Source organism: Oryzias latipes, chromosome 22, assembly GCF_053564925.1.
Source record: "Oryzias latipes strain Hd-rR chromosome 22, Olatipes_Hd-rR_3.1".
NCBI classification, from domain to species: domain Eukaryota; kingdom Metazoa; phylum Chordata; class Actinopteri; order Beloniformes; family Adrianichthyidae; genus Oryzias; species Oryzias latipes.
This window is the reverse complement of record NC_136258.1, coordinates 28,648,268-28,660,256: the sequence shown is the minus strand read 5'-3', so window position 1 is coordinate 28,660,256 and position 11,989 is coordinate 28,648,268.

Here is an 11,989-nt window from a genome sequence, read left to right as displayed (position 1 = left end):
CTATGCAAACAGTTCAATATGGGCCTCATGCAGCTTCTGATGGGTCCCAAATGGGTTTGTTCAAAGGTTCCACAGTGGCCCCAAATGTTTGACCCATGTAAGGGAGATTTCCCAGGAATTTAAGTGGGACGATCCAGCTATACCTAAGTAATTTTATAAGTTCCACGCAATGACGTGCAGTCAGGAGAGGCAGGTAAGGCTGTGCCTCACCTGTCATTATGGGAAGAAAAGAGAAAAAATAAGTTCAATTATTATATTTAATCAGTAATTTGTGCTTTGCAGTCATTTTCCATTTAAATGTACCATTTTTGGGCACCAGCCCGCTGAGCCTCACCTTGGATTGCGCAATACCTATGCAGTCAGACGGTACTGCTGTTTCTCTGTGTTTGCATAATTTAGCAGATGTATATGATGTACAGTGTTTGTTTTTATAAATAACTGTATGTGAGGGACGTGTTTCTTGTGCTGAGCGCTAAACGCCGGCAAAAAAGCCGCTGGGTGAGGCCAGCAGTTCTCGTGCCTCATGTTAGGGGGCGCCGGTGAGCCCTGAGATTATGACGCTAAAAAATAATAGAATAAGTGATAGCAAGCGGCAAGTCATTTTCTTCATAAGGAGCTGCGTATGGACTTTATTTGCAAGTAAAGGTAAGACGATAATAACGTTTGTGCTTTTTTCTATGCTGCAGTTTGTATATGAAAAAAAAACATGTTGAAATGATATTTTAAACAAAACACGTTAACTGTTGTCAATCAAATGGTGAATAAGTTACTCAGTATGGTTCATATGTTTGTAAATCTGACTGATGACGTCAGTGCCTCACCAGCCATTAACCTCACCGCACGTCACTGGTTCCACGTATGTCTAAAGGACTTTTCCTGCATGAACCACCCATGTGTAACTTTTATATCATGCATACAACGCAGATAGCACACTGAAATTACGTAATTGATGTAGGAATCACTAATGAACTGCATATAAACAGCATAATAACCACACACTGTGCACCTTCTACGTTAATTTACGTGTTCTTTGCGTGATTTGGTCGTACTTTAGTCATATTTTTGTGGTTTTAACGTGGTTCATTCCTGATGCATCTGTGAAATTTCCTGTAAAGACCACAACTTTCTTTCACTTATTCCAGGTATATTTACGTACGACCAATTTTCATCCGTGCTTTATGAGAAAATGTATGTGGTGGCTGTGGGACACGGCCTGAAGGGGAGCGAGTTCACTTATTGATATCACATTAAATTTGGTCCAAATTTCAAAAAGTAATGAGCGGAAATAGCATTTTGCCTTTAAATGGCACATAACTTCTTTCGATAAAATATTTTTCTATAAATCATTTCCTAAAAACAATGAAGTAAGGGACATCCAGCTATTCTAAAATCAGAATAACTAAGCATTCCCTGCATGATTCCCCTGACTACCAGTGGAAAACATTTTGTCCAGTCAAAATTGCTTTAAATTCACTAAAACTACAATCCCCAGAGCACCGCCCCTTTACACCGAGAAGCCCCACACGTCACTGTTCATTCAGTAGTCTGCAGTGGTTAGGATAAATGCCTTGAATTCTATTTCTCCGATAGGTACCAGTTTGTTAATGTAAATGGACAGTCCTCTCATTGCATTCGAGTTAGCTACGGAGTCCCACAGGGCTCAGTTCTAGGACCCATCCTGTTTATGATTTACATGCTACCCTTAGCAAGCATAATCAGGAAATGTTTGTTATTGTATAATAAATTGTATAATAAACTATATACTGTATACAACTATCAGTATGAAGCCCATTGAGACAACTGTTGTTGTAAATATAGGGCTGTATGAATTCAATTAAATAGGAGATATTCAGATATTTTGGTTATGAATACAATAAGAAGTAACAGGTGGACATTTGGCTACATCTTGTGCCAAGAATTTGGTCAGATTCCTTAAACCATAATATCCACACAAAAATATTCACAGTTCAAAATGCCCTCCCTCAGACGAAAAGATGAAAATGTAGAAATGGTAATTGTTCTGTAATTATAAAACTGAAATGGCACAAAATACCAGGAATCACCAATGTTTTGGTTGTTTTTTAAACTGCTTCTGCTTTGAACTCTTTCCTTTAGCGCACACGTCGAGAAGCTTCTGTTCTTGTGACTGCTTGAAACTAAAAAACATTTTAAATCTCGTCGTTTGTCACACCAATTGTTCAGAACAACTCAGGTTTCATGCGCTCCACACATCCAAATGACCTTTTCCTGTTAATGTCATGGTTAACGATTAATAGTGACCCACATAGATCTTCATTTCCTTCATAATATTTGACTTTGACTTTGTTGATCCTTACATGATCTTAATTGTCAACTTGATCCTCCATCGTCCAAAAAACCATACTGTTGATTTATATATTTAAAGGAAAAGCCCTATTATTCACTGCTTACATAAGAACACATATTAAAATAACCGACCTAAAATAGTCCCTTTGGTTTATCTTGTGTTATCTTTAATTTCATGTCCTAAGTTTTTAAAAGAACCTAAAATGGAACCACAGGACCAAAATTCCTGAAATAGCGAACTGCGGCATTGGAGAAGCATTTCAACCCAAACCCGTTAAAACTACATGTAAGCAATAAAGAGAAGTGAATATTATGGGCTTGAAGGAGGAAACCACACCAGAAAGCTGTGTTTAAACATCTGCCACTTCTCCTCCCTGGTGGGTGAAGTTTTTTGGAGCCATCGCACCGCAGAAGGCAGACACCTCCATCATCTAAATTTATGCTGTTATGGCTTCATGGAAAAATGCATGCTGGGTGCGATGTGTGTTTGTGTCGTGCTGCTTGTTCCGTCCTGTTTTCGTTTTTTTGTTAAAAAACAAAGCATCTGCATGACTTTTATGGTGAAGAAGATCAGTAGACTGACCTTGACCGTGTTTGGATTTGTTGCTTTTATCCATCCGTTCATCCACTTCGGTGGCTGCTGGAGCCTATCCCAGCTACTGTTGACTTATGAAACTAGCATGAAAATGTAAACAGTGAAAGATTGGTAAGATTCACTATTGTGTGTATGACGGTGTGTTTCTGGAAAACAATGCAATGCCTCGAACGACACAGCAGAAATATTCCAAGGTGTACCTCAAGGCTCAGCTCTTGGCCCACTGTTAATTAGATGCACAATGTTGGATTTTTGCAGATTTTTTCCAAAGTTGATGTTAAAATACAAGCACACCAACATTTACTGCATAGCCTGAGGGGAAAAAAATGGAAAATTATTGATTTATTTGGGGGGGGGGGGGGGGGATTTAAAATGTTGTAAGGTCACAACAACAAGGCTATAATGGGATTTTTTTTCACCCCTTCCTAACATGTATCAAATCTTTGTTTGTTTATGTGTTTAGGTAGAAAGTTTTACACTCCCTTAATTGTTGAAATCTTGCTGCTTTTAAAATTGAAAAGTTTTTTTCTTTGTCACATATTTTTGTTGTAAATGTAATTAATTGGCTCCCGTTAGGCAGGACTCCCTTGAAAAAGAGATTTTTAATCCCAATGGGACATTTACTTGGTAAATAAAGGTTAAATAATTTTTTTTAATTAAGAAAATGTTAAGAAGTGTAAAACCATTAAAAAGTCTTTTTTTTTTTAATTTCCCATTAACCTTAAATGAAAGAAATAATCATGACACTGAATAAGAACTGAAACTTGTGTTTTGTTTGAAGGTTTTTAACAATCCTTCAGTTGCTTTGGATCCAGTTCTTTGAGTCCAGCAGAACAAAGTTTGACTCTTTTTGTTGGATCCTGTCAGACGACCTCTGCAGAGCACCGTTCTCAGTGAAAGAGCAGAATGGAGCTCCACTCAGGAGGGGAAATTAGGCCAAACTCTGCCACCGGGACGCCACGGGTGATCAAGTTTGTACAAATTTGTGGACGCCGTTCCAGCTGGACGTCCTCCCGGCACCAAATCAACATAAGGACAGAGGGAGACGCGGCTTCTCTGAAATGATTGCAGTGTTTCGGATGATTTCAGACATTTATCTTCTAACATTTCTGCACACGGGCTCTTTTGGCAGCCCAACATGGTTTACTGTCGGGGGGGTTTCTCACACTGAGGCCTTCACTTTTGGAGAAGTCCTGAATGGGATGGTTCTGCACCACAGAAACCCAGAATGGAACCACAATCACGGCTGGAAAACAATCCTTTTGTTGTCCGTTGGGGACTTTTTCCTAAACTGTTTACTTCGTTTAGAAGCTCGTTTGGACCTCAGAGCTTTTGGAGTCCAGCTTTAGCAGTGACGTCATCCATCGGCTGAGTGTTCCCTAATCCCGCCGCTGTCACTGGTCTGACACACCGGCTCAGAGACCTGAGGATGACTCGGGTAATGCAACAGAACATGAAGGTGACGTGGCTGAGAAACACGGTGTTGCGCCACCTTGTGGTGATTTGGCAGGAAATGCATTTGAACACAGGAGGCCAGCTGATGTTAGCGGCTTCCAAACTCCTGCTGCAGCTCCGTTTAACCCTTGTGCTATCCTAGGCACGTTAACATTGGGAGTTGGGTCATCTAGACCCACTAGACAGTGCTCTGAGCCTTTTTTCTTCAATGATTTGTGATCTTCACTGGTGTCCATGGATTACATGAAATCTTTCCCCCTTTATCCACCTTTGTCATGGTAGGGAGAACACGTCAATGGAAGGGGGGGGTCATAGGATAGCACAAGGGTTAAACAGGATTAACAGCTAGACGCTACAGTGTAGTTCATCCCATAATGGAACTTTAAAATAAAAAAAACATTTTTAAACTGCTTTCATTTGCACTGAGTTTTAACATCTCTGTCTCATTTCTAAGGAAATTTGTGGAAATGTATCAGCTAGAAAACTTATATTTTTAATCATAATTGTCTGTTTCAATTCTGATCATTTCTTCAAACTAGTTATTTTATTTTTGCGGGAATAATGACTTTTGTGGATTGAATTCTGTCGGTTTTTGAAAAGGTATTAAGAGGTTTAGCCCATTAAGTCCTTTTTTAATGAGTTTTTAACAGGATACCAAACGATGTTCATTTGGACAGTAACACCAACAAACTGTTTTATCCTCTCCCATTTTCCCTCCAAAAAAATGAAAACAAAAGTTTAAACAGACTAATTTCTAAGGAACTATGCCGGAATCTGTTGAACTTACTCATCATAATGGTCTGTTTAACTGTTTTCAGTGGATTCTGTTTATTTCTCCAAATTAATGATTTTATTTTTTGCGTGAAAATGATTTTGTGGATTGAATTCTGCATATTTGAGTTTCCAATTTAACCTGAATAAAGGGCATTTCCACACCAAGCACATGAACATGCGTGGATGTGAAATAAAAAGCCTTAAAGTGTCCAAACTGTGCCCAAAATTTGTGTAAACGTCACCCAAAAAAAGACTTTTCTGGAAGTTCAGGAGGATTGTTGTCTTCATGCAGTCTACATTTTTATCTATGATTATCTAATGAGATTCTGACATGCATGTTTTGCCACTCAAACCTTTTTTATGGGCTTTTAACAGGATACAAATCAACTTTCAGCAGAAATAAGTTCCTAACAGACCATCAATACGTGACTTTTGCTAAAGAACAACCCATCCCTCTAATTTCTCTTCATGTGGGGGGGCTCTAAAGTCCTGCAAGGGCAGGAAGGGATAATCAGGTATTTTTAGGGCTCAACTTTGCAAAGACCAAAAATAGACGGCCACCCACTTTAAATAAACTGCAGGCTTCTTATTCAATAAAAGCTTTACAGGGTTGAGCTTCTGAGCTTTCAGGGCCGGCGCTTTAATTACAGGCGTCTAATGAGCACAAATGTCTTATTCATAATCATTTAACGAGTTTTTAAATCCACTTTTCGTGGAGGCCTTCAGGTCCGACGTCTGCTCATTAAGTCGGGTGTAAAAAAGGAGCTCCAAGCCGCAGGATTCAAGTTGAAACGACTCCATTTGCATCCATCCTTCCTGTCGTTCAGGCAAAATCTATACGTTAACAGCTGTTCCCACTTTAGTCCGCATGCCCACCCATCCTTAGGAATTCCTAAAGTCCGGGTGTTTTTTTCCGTCCATCTCATCCAGGCTCGTCATCTTCTGCTGCCCCCCCAACAGTCTTGCCTCAGAGCTGGCGGCTCAGCTTCTGCGCCTGCCGCTCCTTGGCGTTGAAGGCGTACTTTGTATCTTGAAGCTGTTCTATGACCTCCTTGGCCTCCTTCATCTCGGCGGCGAGCTGGTTGTACTTCTCCACCAGCTCCTGGTTTTCCCTGCGGAGCTCCACCACCAGCTGGCTCAGCTCCTCGCTCTGCTTCCCGCAGTGCTGCTTCAGCTGCTCCATCTCCGAGAGCGTCTCCTCCATGTGCTTCACCAGGCTCTCCAGCTTATCCTTCGACATTTTTCTTTGAGGATTTTTTTTATAAAAATGTGTCTTCCAACGCCGCTCCGTCCCTGAGCTGGTCCTGGTCTTGGATAATCAGCAGAGTCTAATCCTCAGCTCCTTTGCTCGCCTCACATGGAGCAGCGTCCCTCCCTGTCAGCTAATCCCCTTAGTGGATTTACCTGGAAAGCTCTCGTCCACGCAGGTGTTCTGCAGAGCTGCAGCGTTTCCGCGACAACCACAGAGATTGACAGATGACCTCAGATCAGCAAACCGGCTTTAGGCCTTCAACTCCTATCAAGGCCTCATTTTTTAGATTTTTTAGATTCCTCTTCAAAAACAAGCAGGGAACAGAAAATATGTTAACAAAAGCTGCACTTTTAGAGTCAACATCTCTGCAGAATAACATGCTAACAACATCAAATCTCATGTGTGCTTTTAAAGCAAATGTAGCTTTAAAGAAGACAAAAGTTTGAAAAAATTATTTAAAAAAAAGAATAAACAAGATGCTAAAAAAAGTAACTAAATAAAGAATTAAAGCAGTTAGTGCTGCTGCCACCCTCACAAGACTACGGAGCCCCTAAAGGGCCATTGATAGGAAAAAAAATGGAGGAAAAAAAAAAACTAACTGGTGCGCACCAGTTAGTATCAGAAGATATCAGATAGTTGACCTGCTTGCTCATTGTGCACCAAGTAGCTACAGTTGTCTTGAGAATGGCTAAAGTTGAGGATATGGACTTTGTAAACTTTCTGAAAACACGAAATATTACTGACAATGTCATAATGTCACCTGAAACTAACTGGTGCGCACCTGAAACTAACTGGTGCGCACCATTAATTTATTTTTTCCTTTTTACTTCAAAAAAAAATGTTTTACTCCCAAAAATTATTTTTTTACTTCAAAAAAATTTTTTTTTCCTCCAGTTTTTTTTTCTTCATCAATGGCCCTTTAGGGGCTCCGTACAAGACAAATTCAGTTTAAAAAATCCCTTTTTCAAAATAGCTGTTTTTCTGTTGATGTATCTCCATAGCAACCAATTTAAATTTTGGTCACCTGGGGGTGACAAACAGATCGATGTAATTTTTGGAAGAATCAGCTTAAGTACATTTTTGGATTTTCCACATTCCTGATATATTCATATTTTATGCCATATCAATTTGTTCATCTTGAGCCAATGATTTGTGTCATACATTATCTGGTTAAAAAAAAGTGTGGGCAACAAGGAAACACCTCTCTTGTGAGTTTGCCGTTCAAAATCTACAAACCTTAAATCCTAAATTTTTACTCTTAAGTAGCTTCTCAACGATGCTCGAAGAGTTCGGAGGTGACATCCAAATCCCTACGAGGAGTTTAAGTCTTTAGCCGGCACTAAAGGTCATGTTTTAAAAATAATTCAAGATGGTGGCCTCCTCCCGAGGTCACATGTCAATGAAGCTTCAGTTGTAGACTCAAGCTGGCGGCGTGTTTGAGAGATTTAGTGAAGATTTCGGAAACAAAAGTTTTCTTTTCTTGCATCCTTGTAAGATGTGAAAATCACCAAATTTTAGACTCACAAAAATGTAAGCCAGCTGGATGATTCGGGCCAAAACCAAAAAGATTTGAGGTAAACTAATAATATTTCTGCTGGTTTTTTAATGCTGGTTTGGACACAGAGGGTTCCTCCTTTCTGATCCTCAGCTTTCAGGATGAAGACGAGCGCCGCTGCTGCGGATGGCATGTTAGTGTTTACCTTGCTTGATAATTGATGTAGATTACCGTTACTGGTGCCGGTGTAGGAACCAAAACTGTTCGGGTGTCTGACGTTAATGATGACGTCACACTACGGTAGCCCCACTTGGACAAACTATGTAGCGTGGAGATCTGACGGGCTCTACATATTTTCCTTTCACATTTTCTTTTGTAACATAAACCTCTTTTCCCTCATAAGTTGTGTCTGACGTTCTTCTTTTTTATGTTTCTAGAGAGATTTTGCCACAACCCACTTTGTAAAAAGATCTGTGGCTGTTAGAAAGAACCTGCTGCTCCACAGAGAGAACCGTGTCTCTGAGCAGAGCCGGACTCGTAGCTTCCTGTTTGCAGGCAGGGGAGGGTGCTTTGTCACGGCCGGAGGAGGCTTCGGACCGCAGTCCCTCCGGCTGCGAGCTGCAGAAATCAGGAGAACCGGGTCTTCTGGTAGAACTGCATCTCCCAGCAGAGGAGCGGCTTTTGAATGAACAGTCCTGAGAAACCGTGCAAACAATCATGTGAATTTGTGTTTCCAGTCGGCTCCAGACAAAATACCGGCTGACGTTATTCCAGTTTACGTTCATCCACGGCTAAATGTTGTCAGCACGTATGAACCTAATGCTAACCCTTCTGGGTCCGTTCTGCAAATAATAAAGCACCGGCCGCATAGATTTTAACAATAATCATAACAACATTAAAGGCACGTTTAGAAGATCATCTCACTCCATGTCGGAGCTTTGTTTGTTTACAACAGAACTCATCATTTCTTCTTCTACGGTCGTACTGTAATTTGTCCAGACCAATCACCATCTGACACATCATTGGACCAACATACAGCCAATCAAATAGTGTGACGTCTTCATTAGTGTCAGGCCCCCGACACCGTGTTGGGACTACAGCCAGGTGACGGGACTGAGTCCAGTCCGATGTTTTGCCAAACGGACTCCGTGTTTCTCTGACTTCATCATCACGCACGCTGGAGTCTGAAAAAGAGCTGATGCTGCAGCGCAGAGGCTGACATGAAGCGTGAACAGATTTCCTTTTCCAAATGGGATTGGACAGCTTCCATGTTTTGGGCGTGGCTGTAGGATGCTCTTAGCAAAGCGAGGGTTAATCTCAAACCGAGAAGGTTTGGGGGGGCGTGCTGGAATCTCTGCAGGAATCCGGGGATCAGGCGCGCTGTTGGACGACTGGGCTGAATGCCGGAGCCGGGCCGGGGGCCAAACAGCAAACGGTCCCCATGGTGACCAGCGCCCGGAGCCAGTGGAGCCTACCAGCCACCACTGGCATCATGGGGACAGAGGGACAGCGGGACACTGGCAGCCTCCTGACCCGCAGACTGAGGAATTCCTGGCGCATTCCCATCATCTGCCTTTTCCTGGAAGAGCTGGCTTTGTGCTCAGAGGGGGGGGCGAGGAAAACAACAGCGTTTAAACATGGTTGAAGCCCCGCCCAAGTGGCATGTGGGTCCCTGTCACAGTGTGACCTGAGCCTGTGTGCTCACAGGAATGCTTTACATTTCCCCAAAGGGACACCAGGGGGCGCCATCCTGCCACAATGAAGCTCAGATTTTTGTGTAATCCAGTTTTGAAGCTTTTATGTCTTCCAACCAAACCTCCAGCTGCAGTTTGAAGCCAAATCCTCAACAACAAAATGTTAAAGCTCTTGGTGTCAAAAGATTCCCCTCCGACCACCAAAATCACATCAAATCACTTCACAGCTAAAGAAAAACTCTGATATTCTGGTTTTGATTTATGGGTGGGCAGACCAAGCTAAACTTTCCTTTGTCCCGCCTAATTGCCTAATTTTTTGGAACATCGTTTCGGCCATGTTTTTGGGGGGTCGACGTTCCTAAAATGGGTCAAGAGGAGGGACAAAGAAGCCAGAAACTGTTTAGGACATGCCTACTGGAACATATTCAATGTTTACAAATAAATTAGACTGTATTCAGACTGGACACATTTGATTTGCTTAAAGTGAACCAGAGTTTGTTTCCCGCGATAATCCGGGAAGCCTGGTCCGGCACCAGGAACCCATCTTTGGAGGTGGTCTCTGTTCGATTCCAATCAGACTGAGCTCCGGTTCGCTCCGAGTTTCCTAAGTCTGAATGCAGTCCGTCCTCGGAGCGGAACAACTGGACAAAAACGGCCACCGTCGCCGGGCATGATGGGATGGAAACAGAGTAATGGAGCAAGAATGAGACCCAGAAACCTGCAGGCTCATTAAAACAAGTTTTAACGTTAAGGATTGCCCTACCCACCAATTTTAACTGCACCCCCTTAGTACACACACCCTTTACCCCTCAAAATATACACTCCAACACAAACACTTACATGCACACACACACCCTCACAAACACACACACATGCATTTCACAAGGAAGGTGGGACCTCGGACCATCTGTCCCCTATTCAATTCAATTCAATTCAATTTTATTTCTATAGCCCAAATTCACAACAACAGTCGTCTCGATGGGCTTCGAAGTGAAACATGAACTCCAAAGGATCATGAATACAAAGAGTTCAACAGGAAAATACTAAATTGAACAAACTAACTGACTAAACTAAACTGCCATCCCTGCCCTTAGACCCCCCCTTCGCGGTAAGGAAAAACAAAAAAAAAACGGATTCCGAAAAAAATGAAGAAACCTCAGGGGTGCCCACTTGAAGGAGGGATCCTCCCCCAGGACGGACAGGCGATTTACCAGAACTCTTAGAGAAGACTTAACTTATCTAACCCTACAACTACATATTTAAAGTCCAGCAGACGAGCTTCATCCAGCCAGAGTTGGGGGGACAGTCAGGGGCGCGAGTCGAGCCGCAGACAGGATCCACAGCCAGGTGTAGGAGCAGGAGCAGAGACGAGGTACACGACCAGGTACAGAGCAGAGATGACCAAGAGGCAGGATCCACAGCCAGGTGTAGAAGCAGTAGTAGAGGCGAGTTACATGGTCAGGAACAGGAGCACGGATAAGCCAACTGGAATCCCCTACCCTACCCCATCCCTGGTAGGGGGTACTGGGCCCCTGGCACGGCGGCCGTGTTCCATGGGTGCTGGCTTCCTGGGCTTGGCGGCCCTCTTTCCACGCAGGGAGAGGGATCCCTGAGTTCTCTGGCAAGTCCAAGAGCCAGGGATCCCATCACACCTGAGCCTGGGGGTGTCCGAGTCCCTGTGGTGTGGGTTCTGGTCCCTTCCCCTGATTGCTGGGCCTCGCCAAATTTCCAACTGTAGCTCAGCCAGGTCGGACCATGTTTACAACACTTCTTGTGGATCCCCTCTTCCCCCAGGTGTACCCCTCCTGGGCGGGGGCGGCTGGCCCCTGTTTTACTCTCTCCTGGACTGACCGTGGGCCGGGTGGGTGGCTGCCTGGAGCACGGGGCGGGTCTCCCTTGGGAGGTCCTGGCTCATACCTGGGGCTGGGGTGGGGGGATGTCCAGAACTCCCAGGTGGTGATGAGGTGTTCGTCTGGGGCTGTGGACACTCCTCTGGGGCGGGGTCCCGCGTTGGGCCCTCCTGGCGCGTTGGGGGGGCTGCTCACCTGGTTAGCCTGGAGCTTGCACTCTGTCCCCCTATGCCCCCCCCCCAAGCTTGACCCTGGCGACCAATAAACAGCTTATAGTGACCTTCTTCCCTGAATCGTTACATATTTCAATTGTAGGACATTCCAGTATTCCATCCACTGCAACTGACAATTACCGTAAACGTATTTTTTTTCATATACTGCGACTCCTCCACCTTTTTTATTTACTCTCTTCATAGAGTTAAGTTTGAGGGTTTTCCAATTCAAAGTCAGCGTCCTTGTCGCGGCTGAACCAAGTTTCAGATATGGTTATGATATCAAAGGAATGTTCCATATTCTGTAAATAGTCTTTGATGTCTCCAAAGTTGGTCT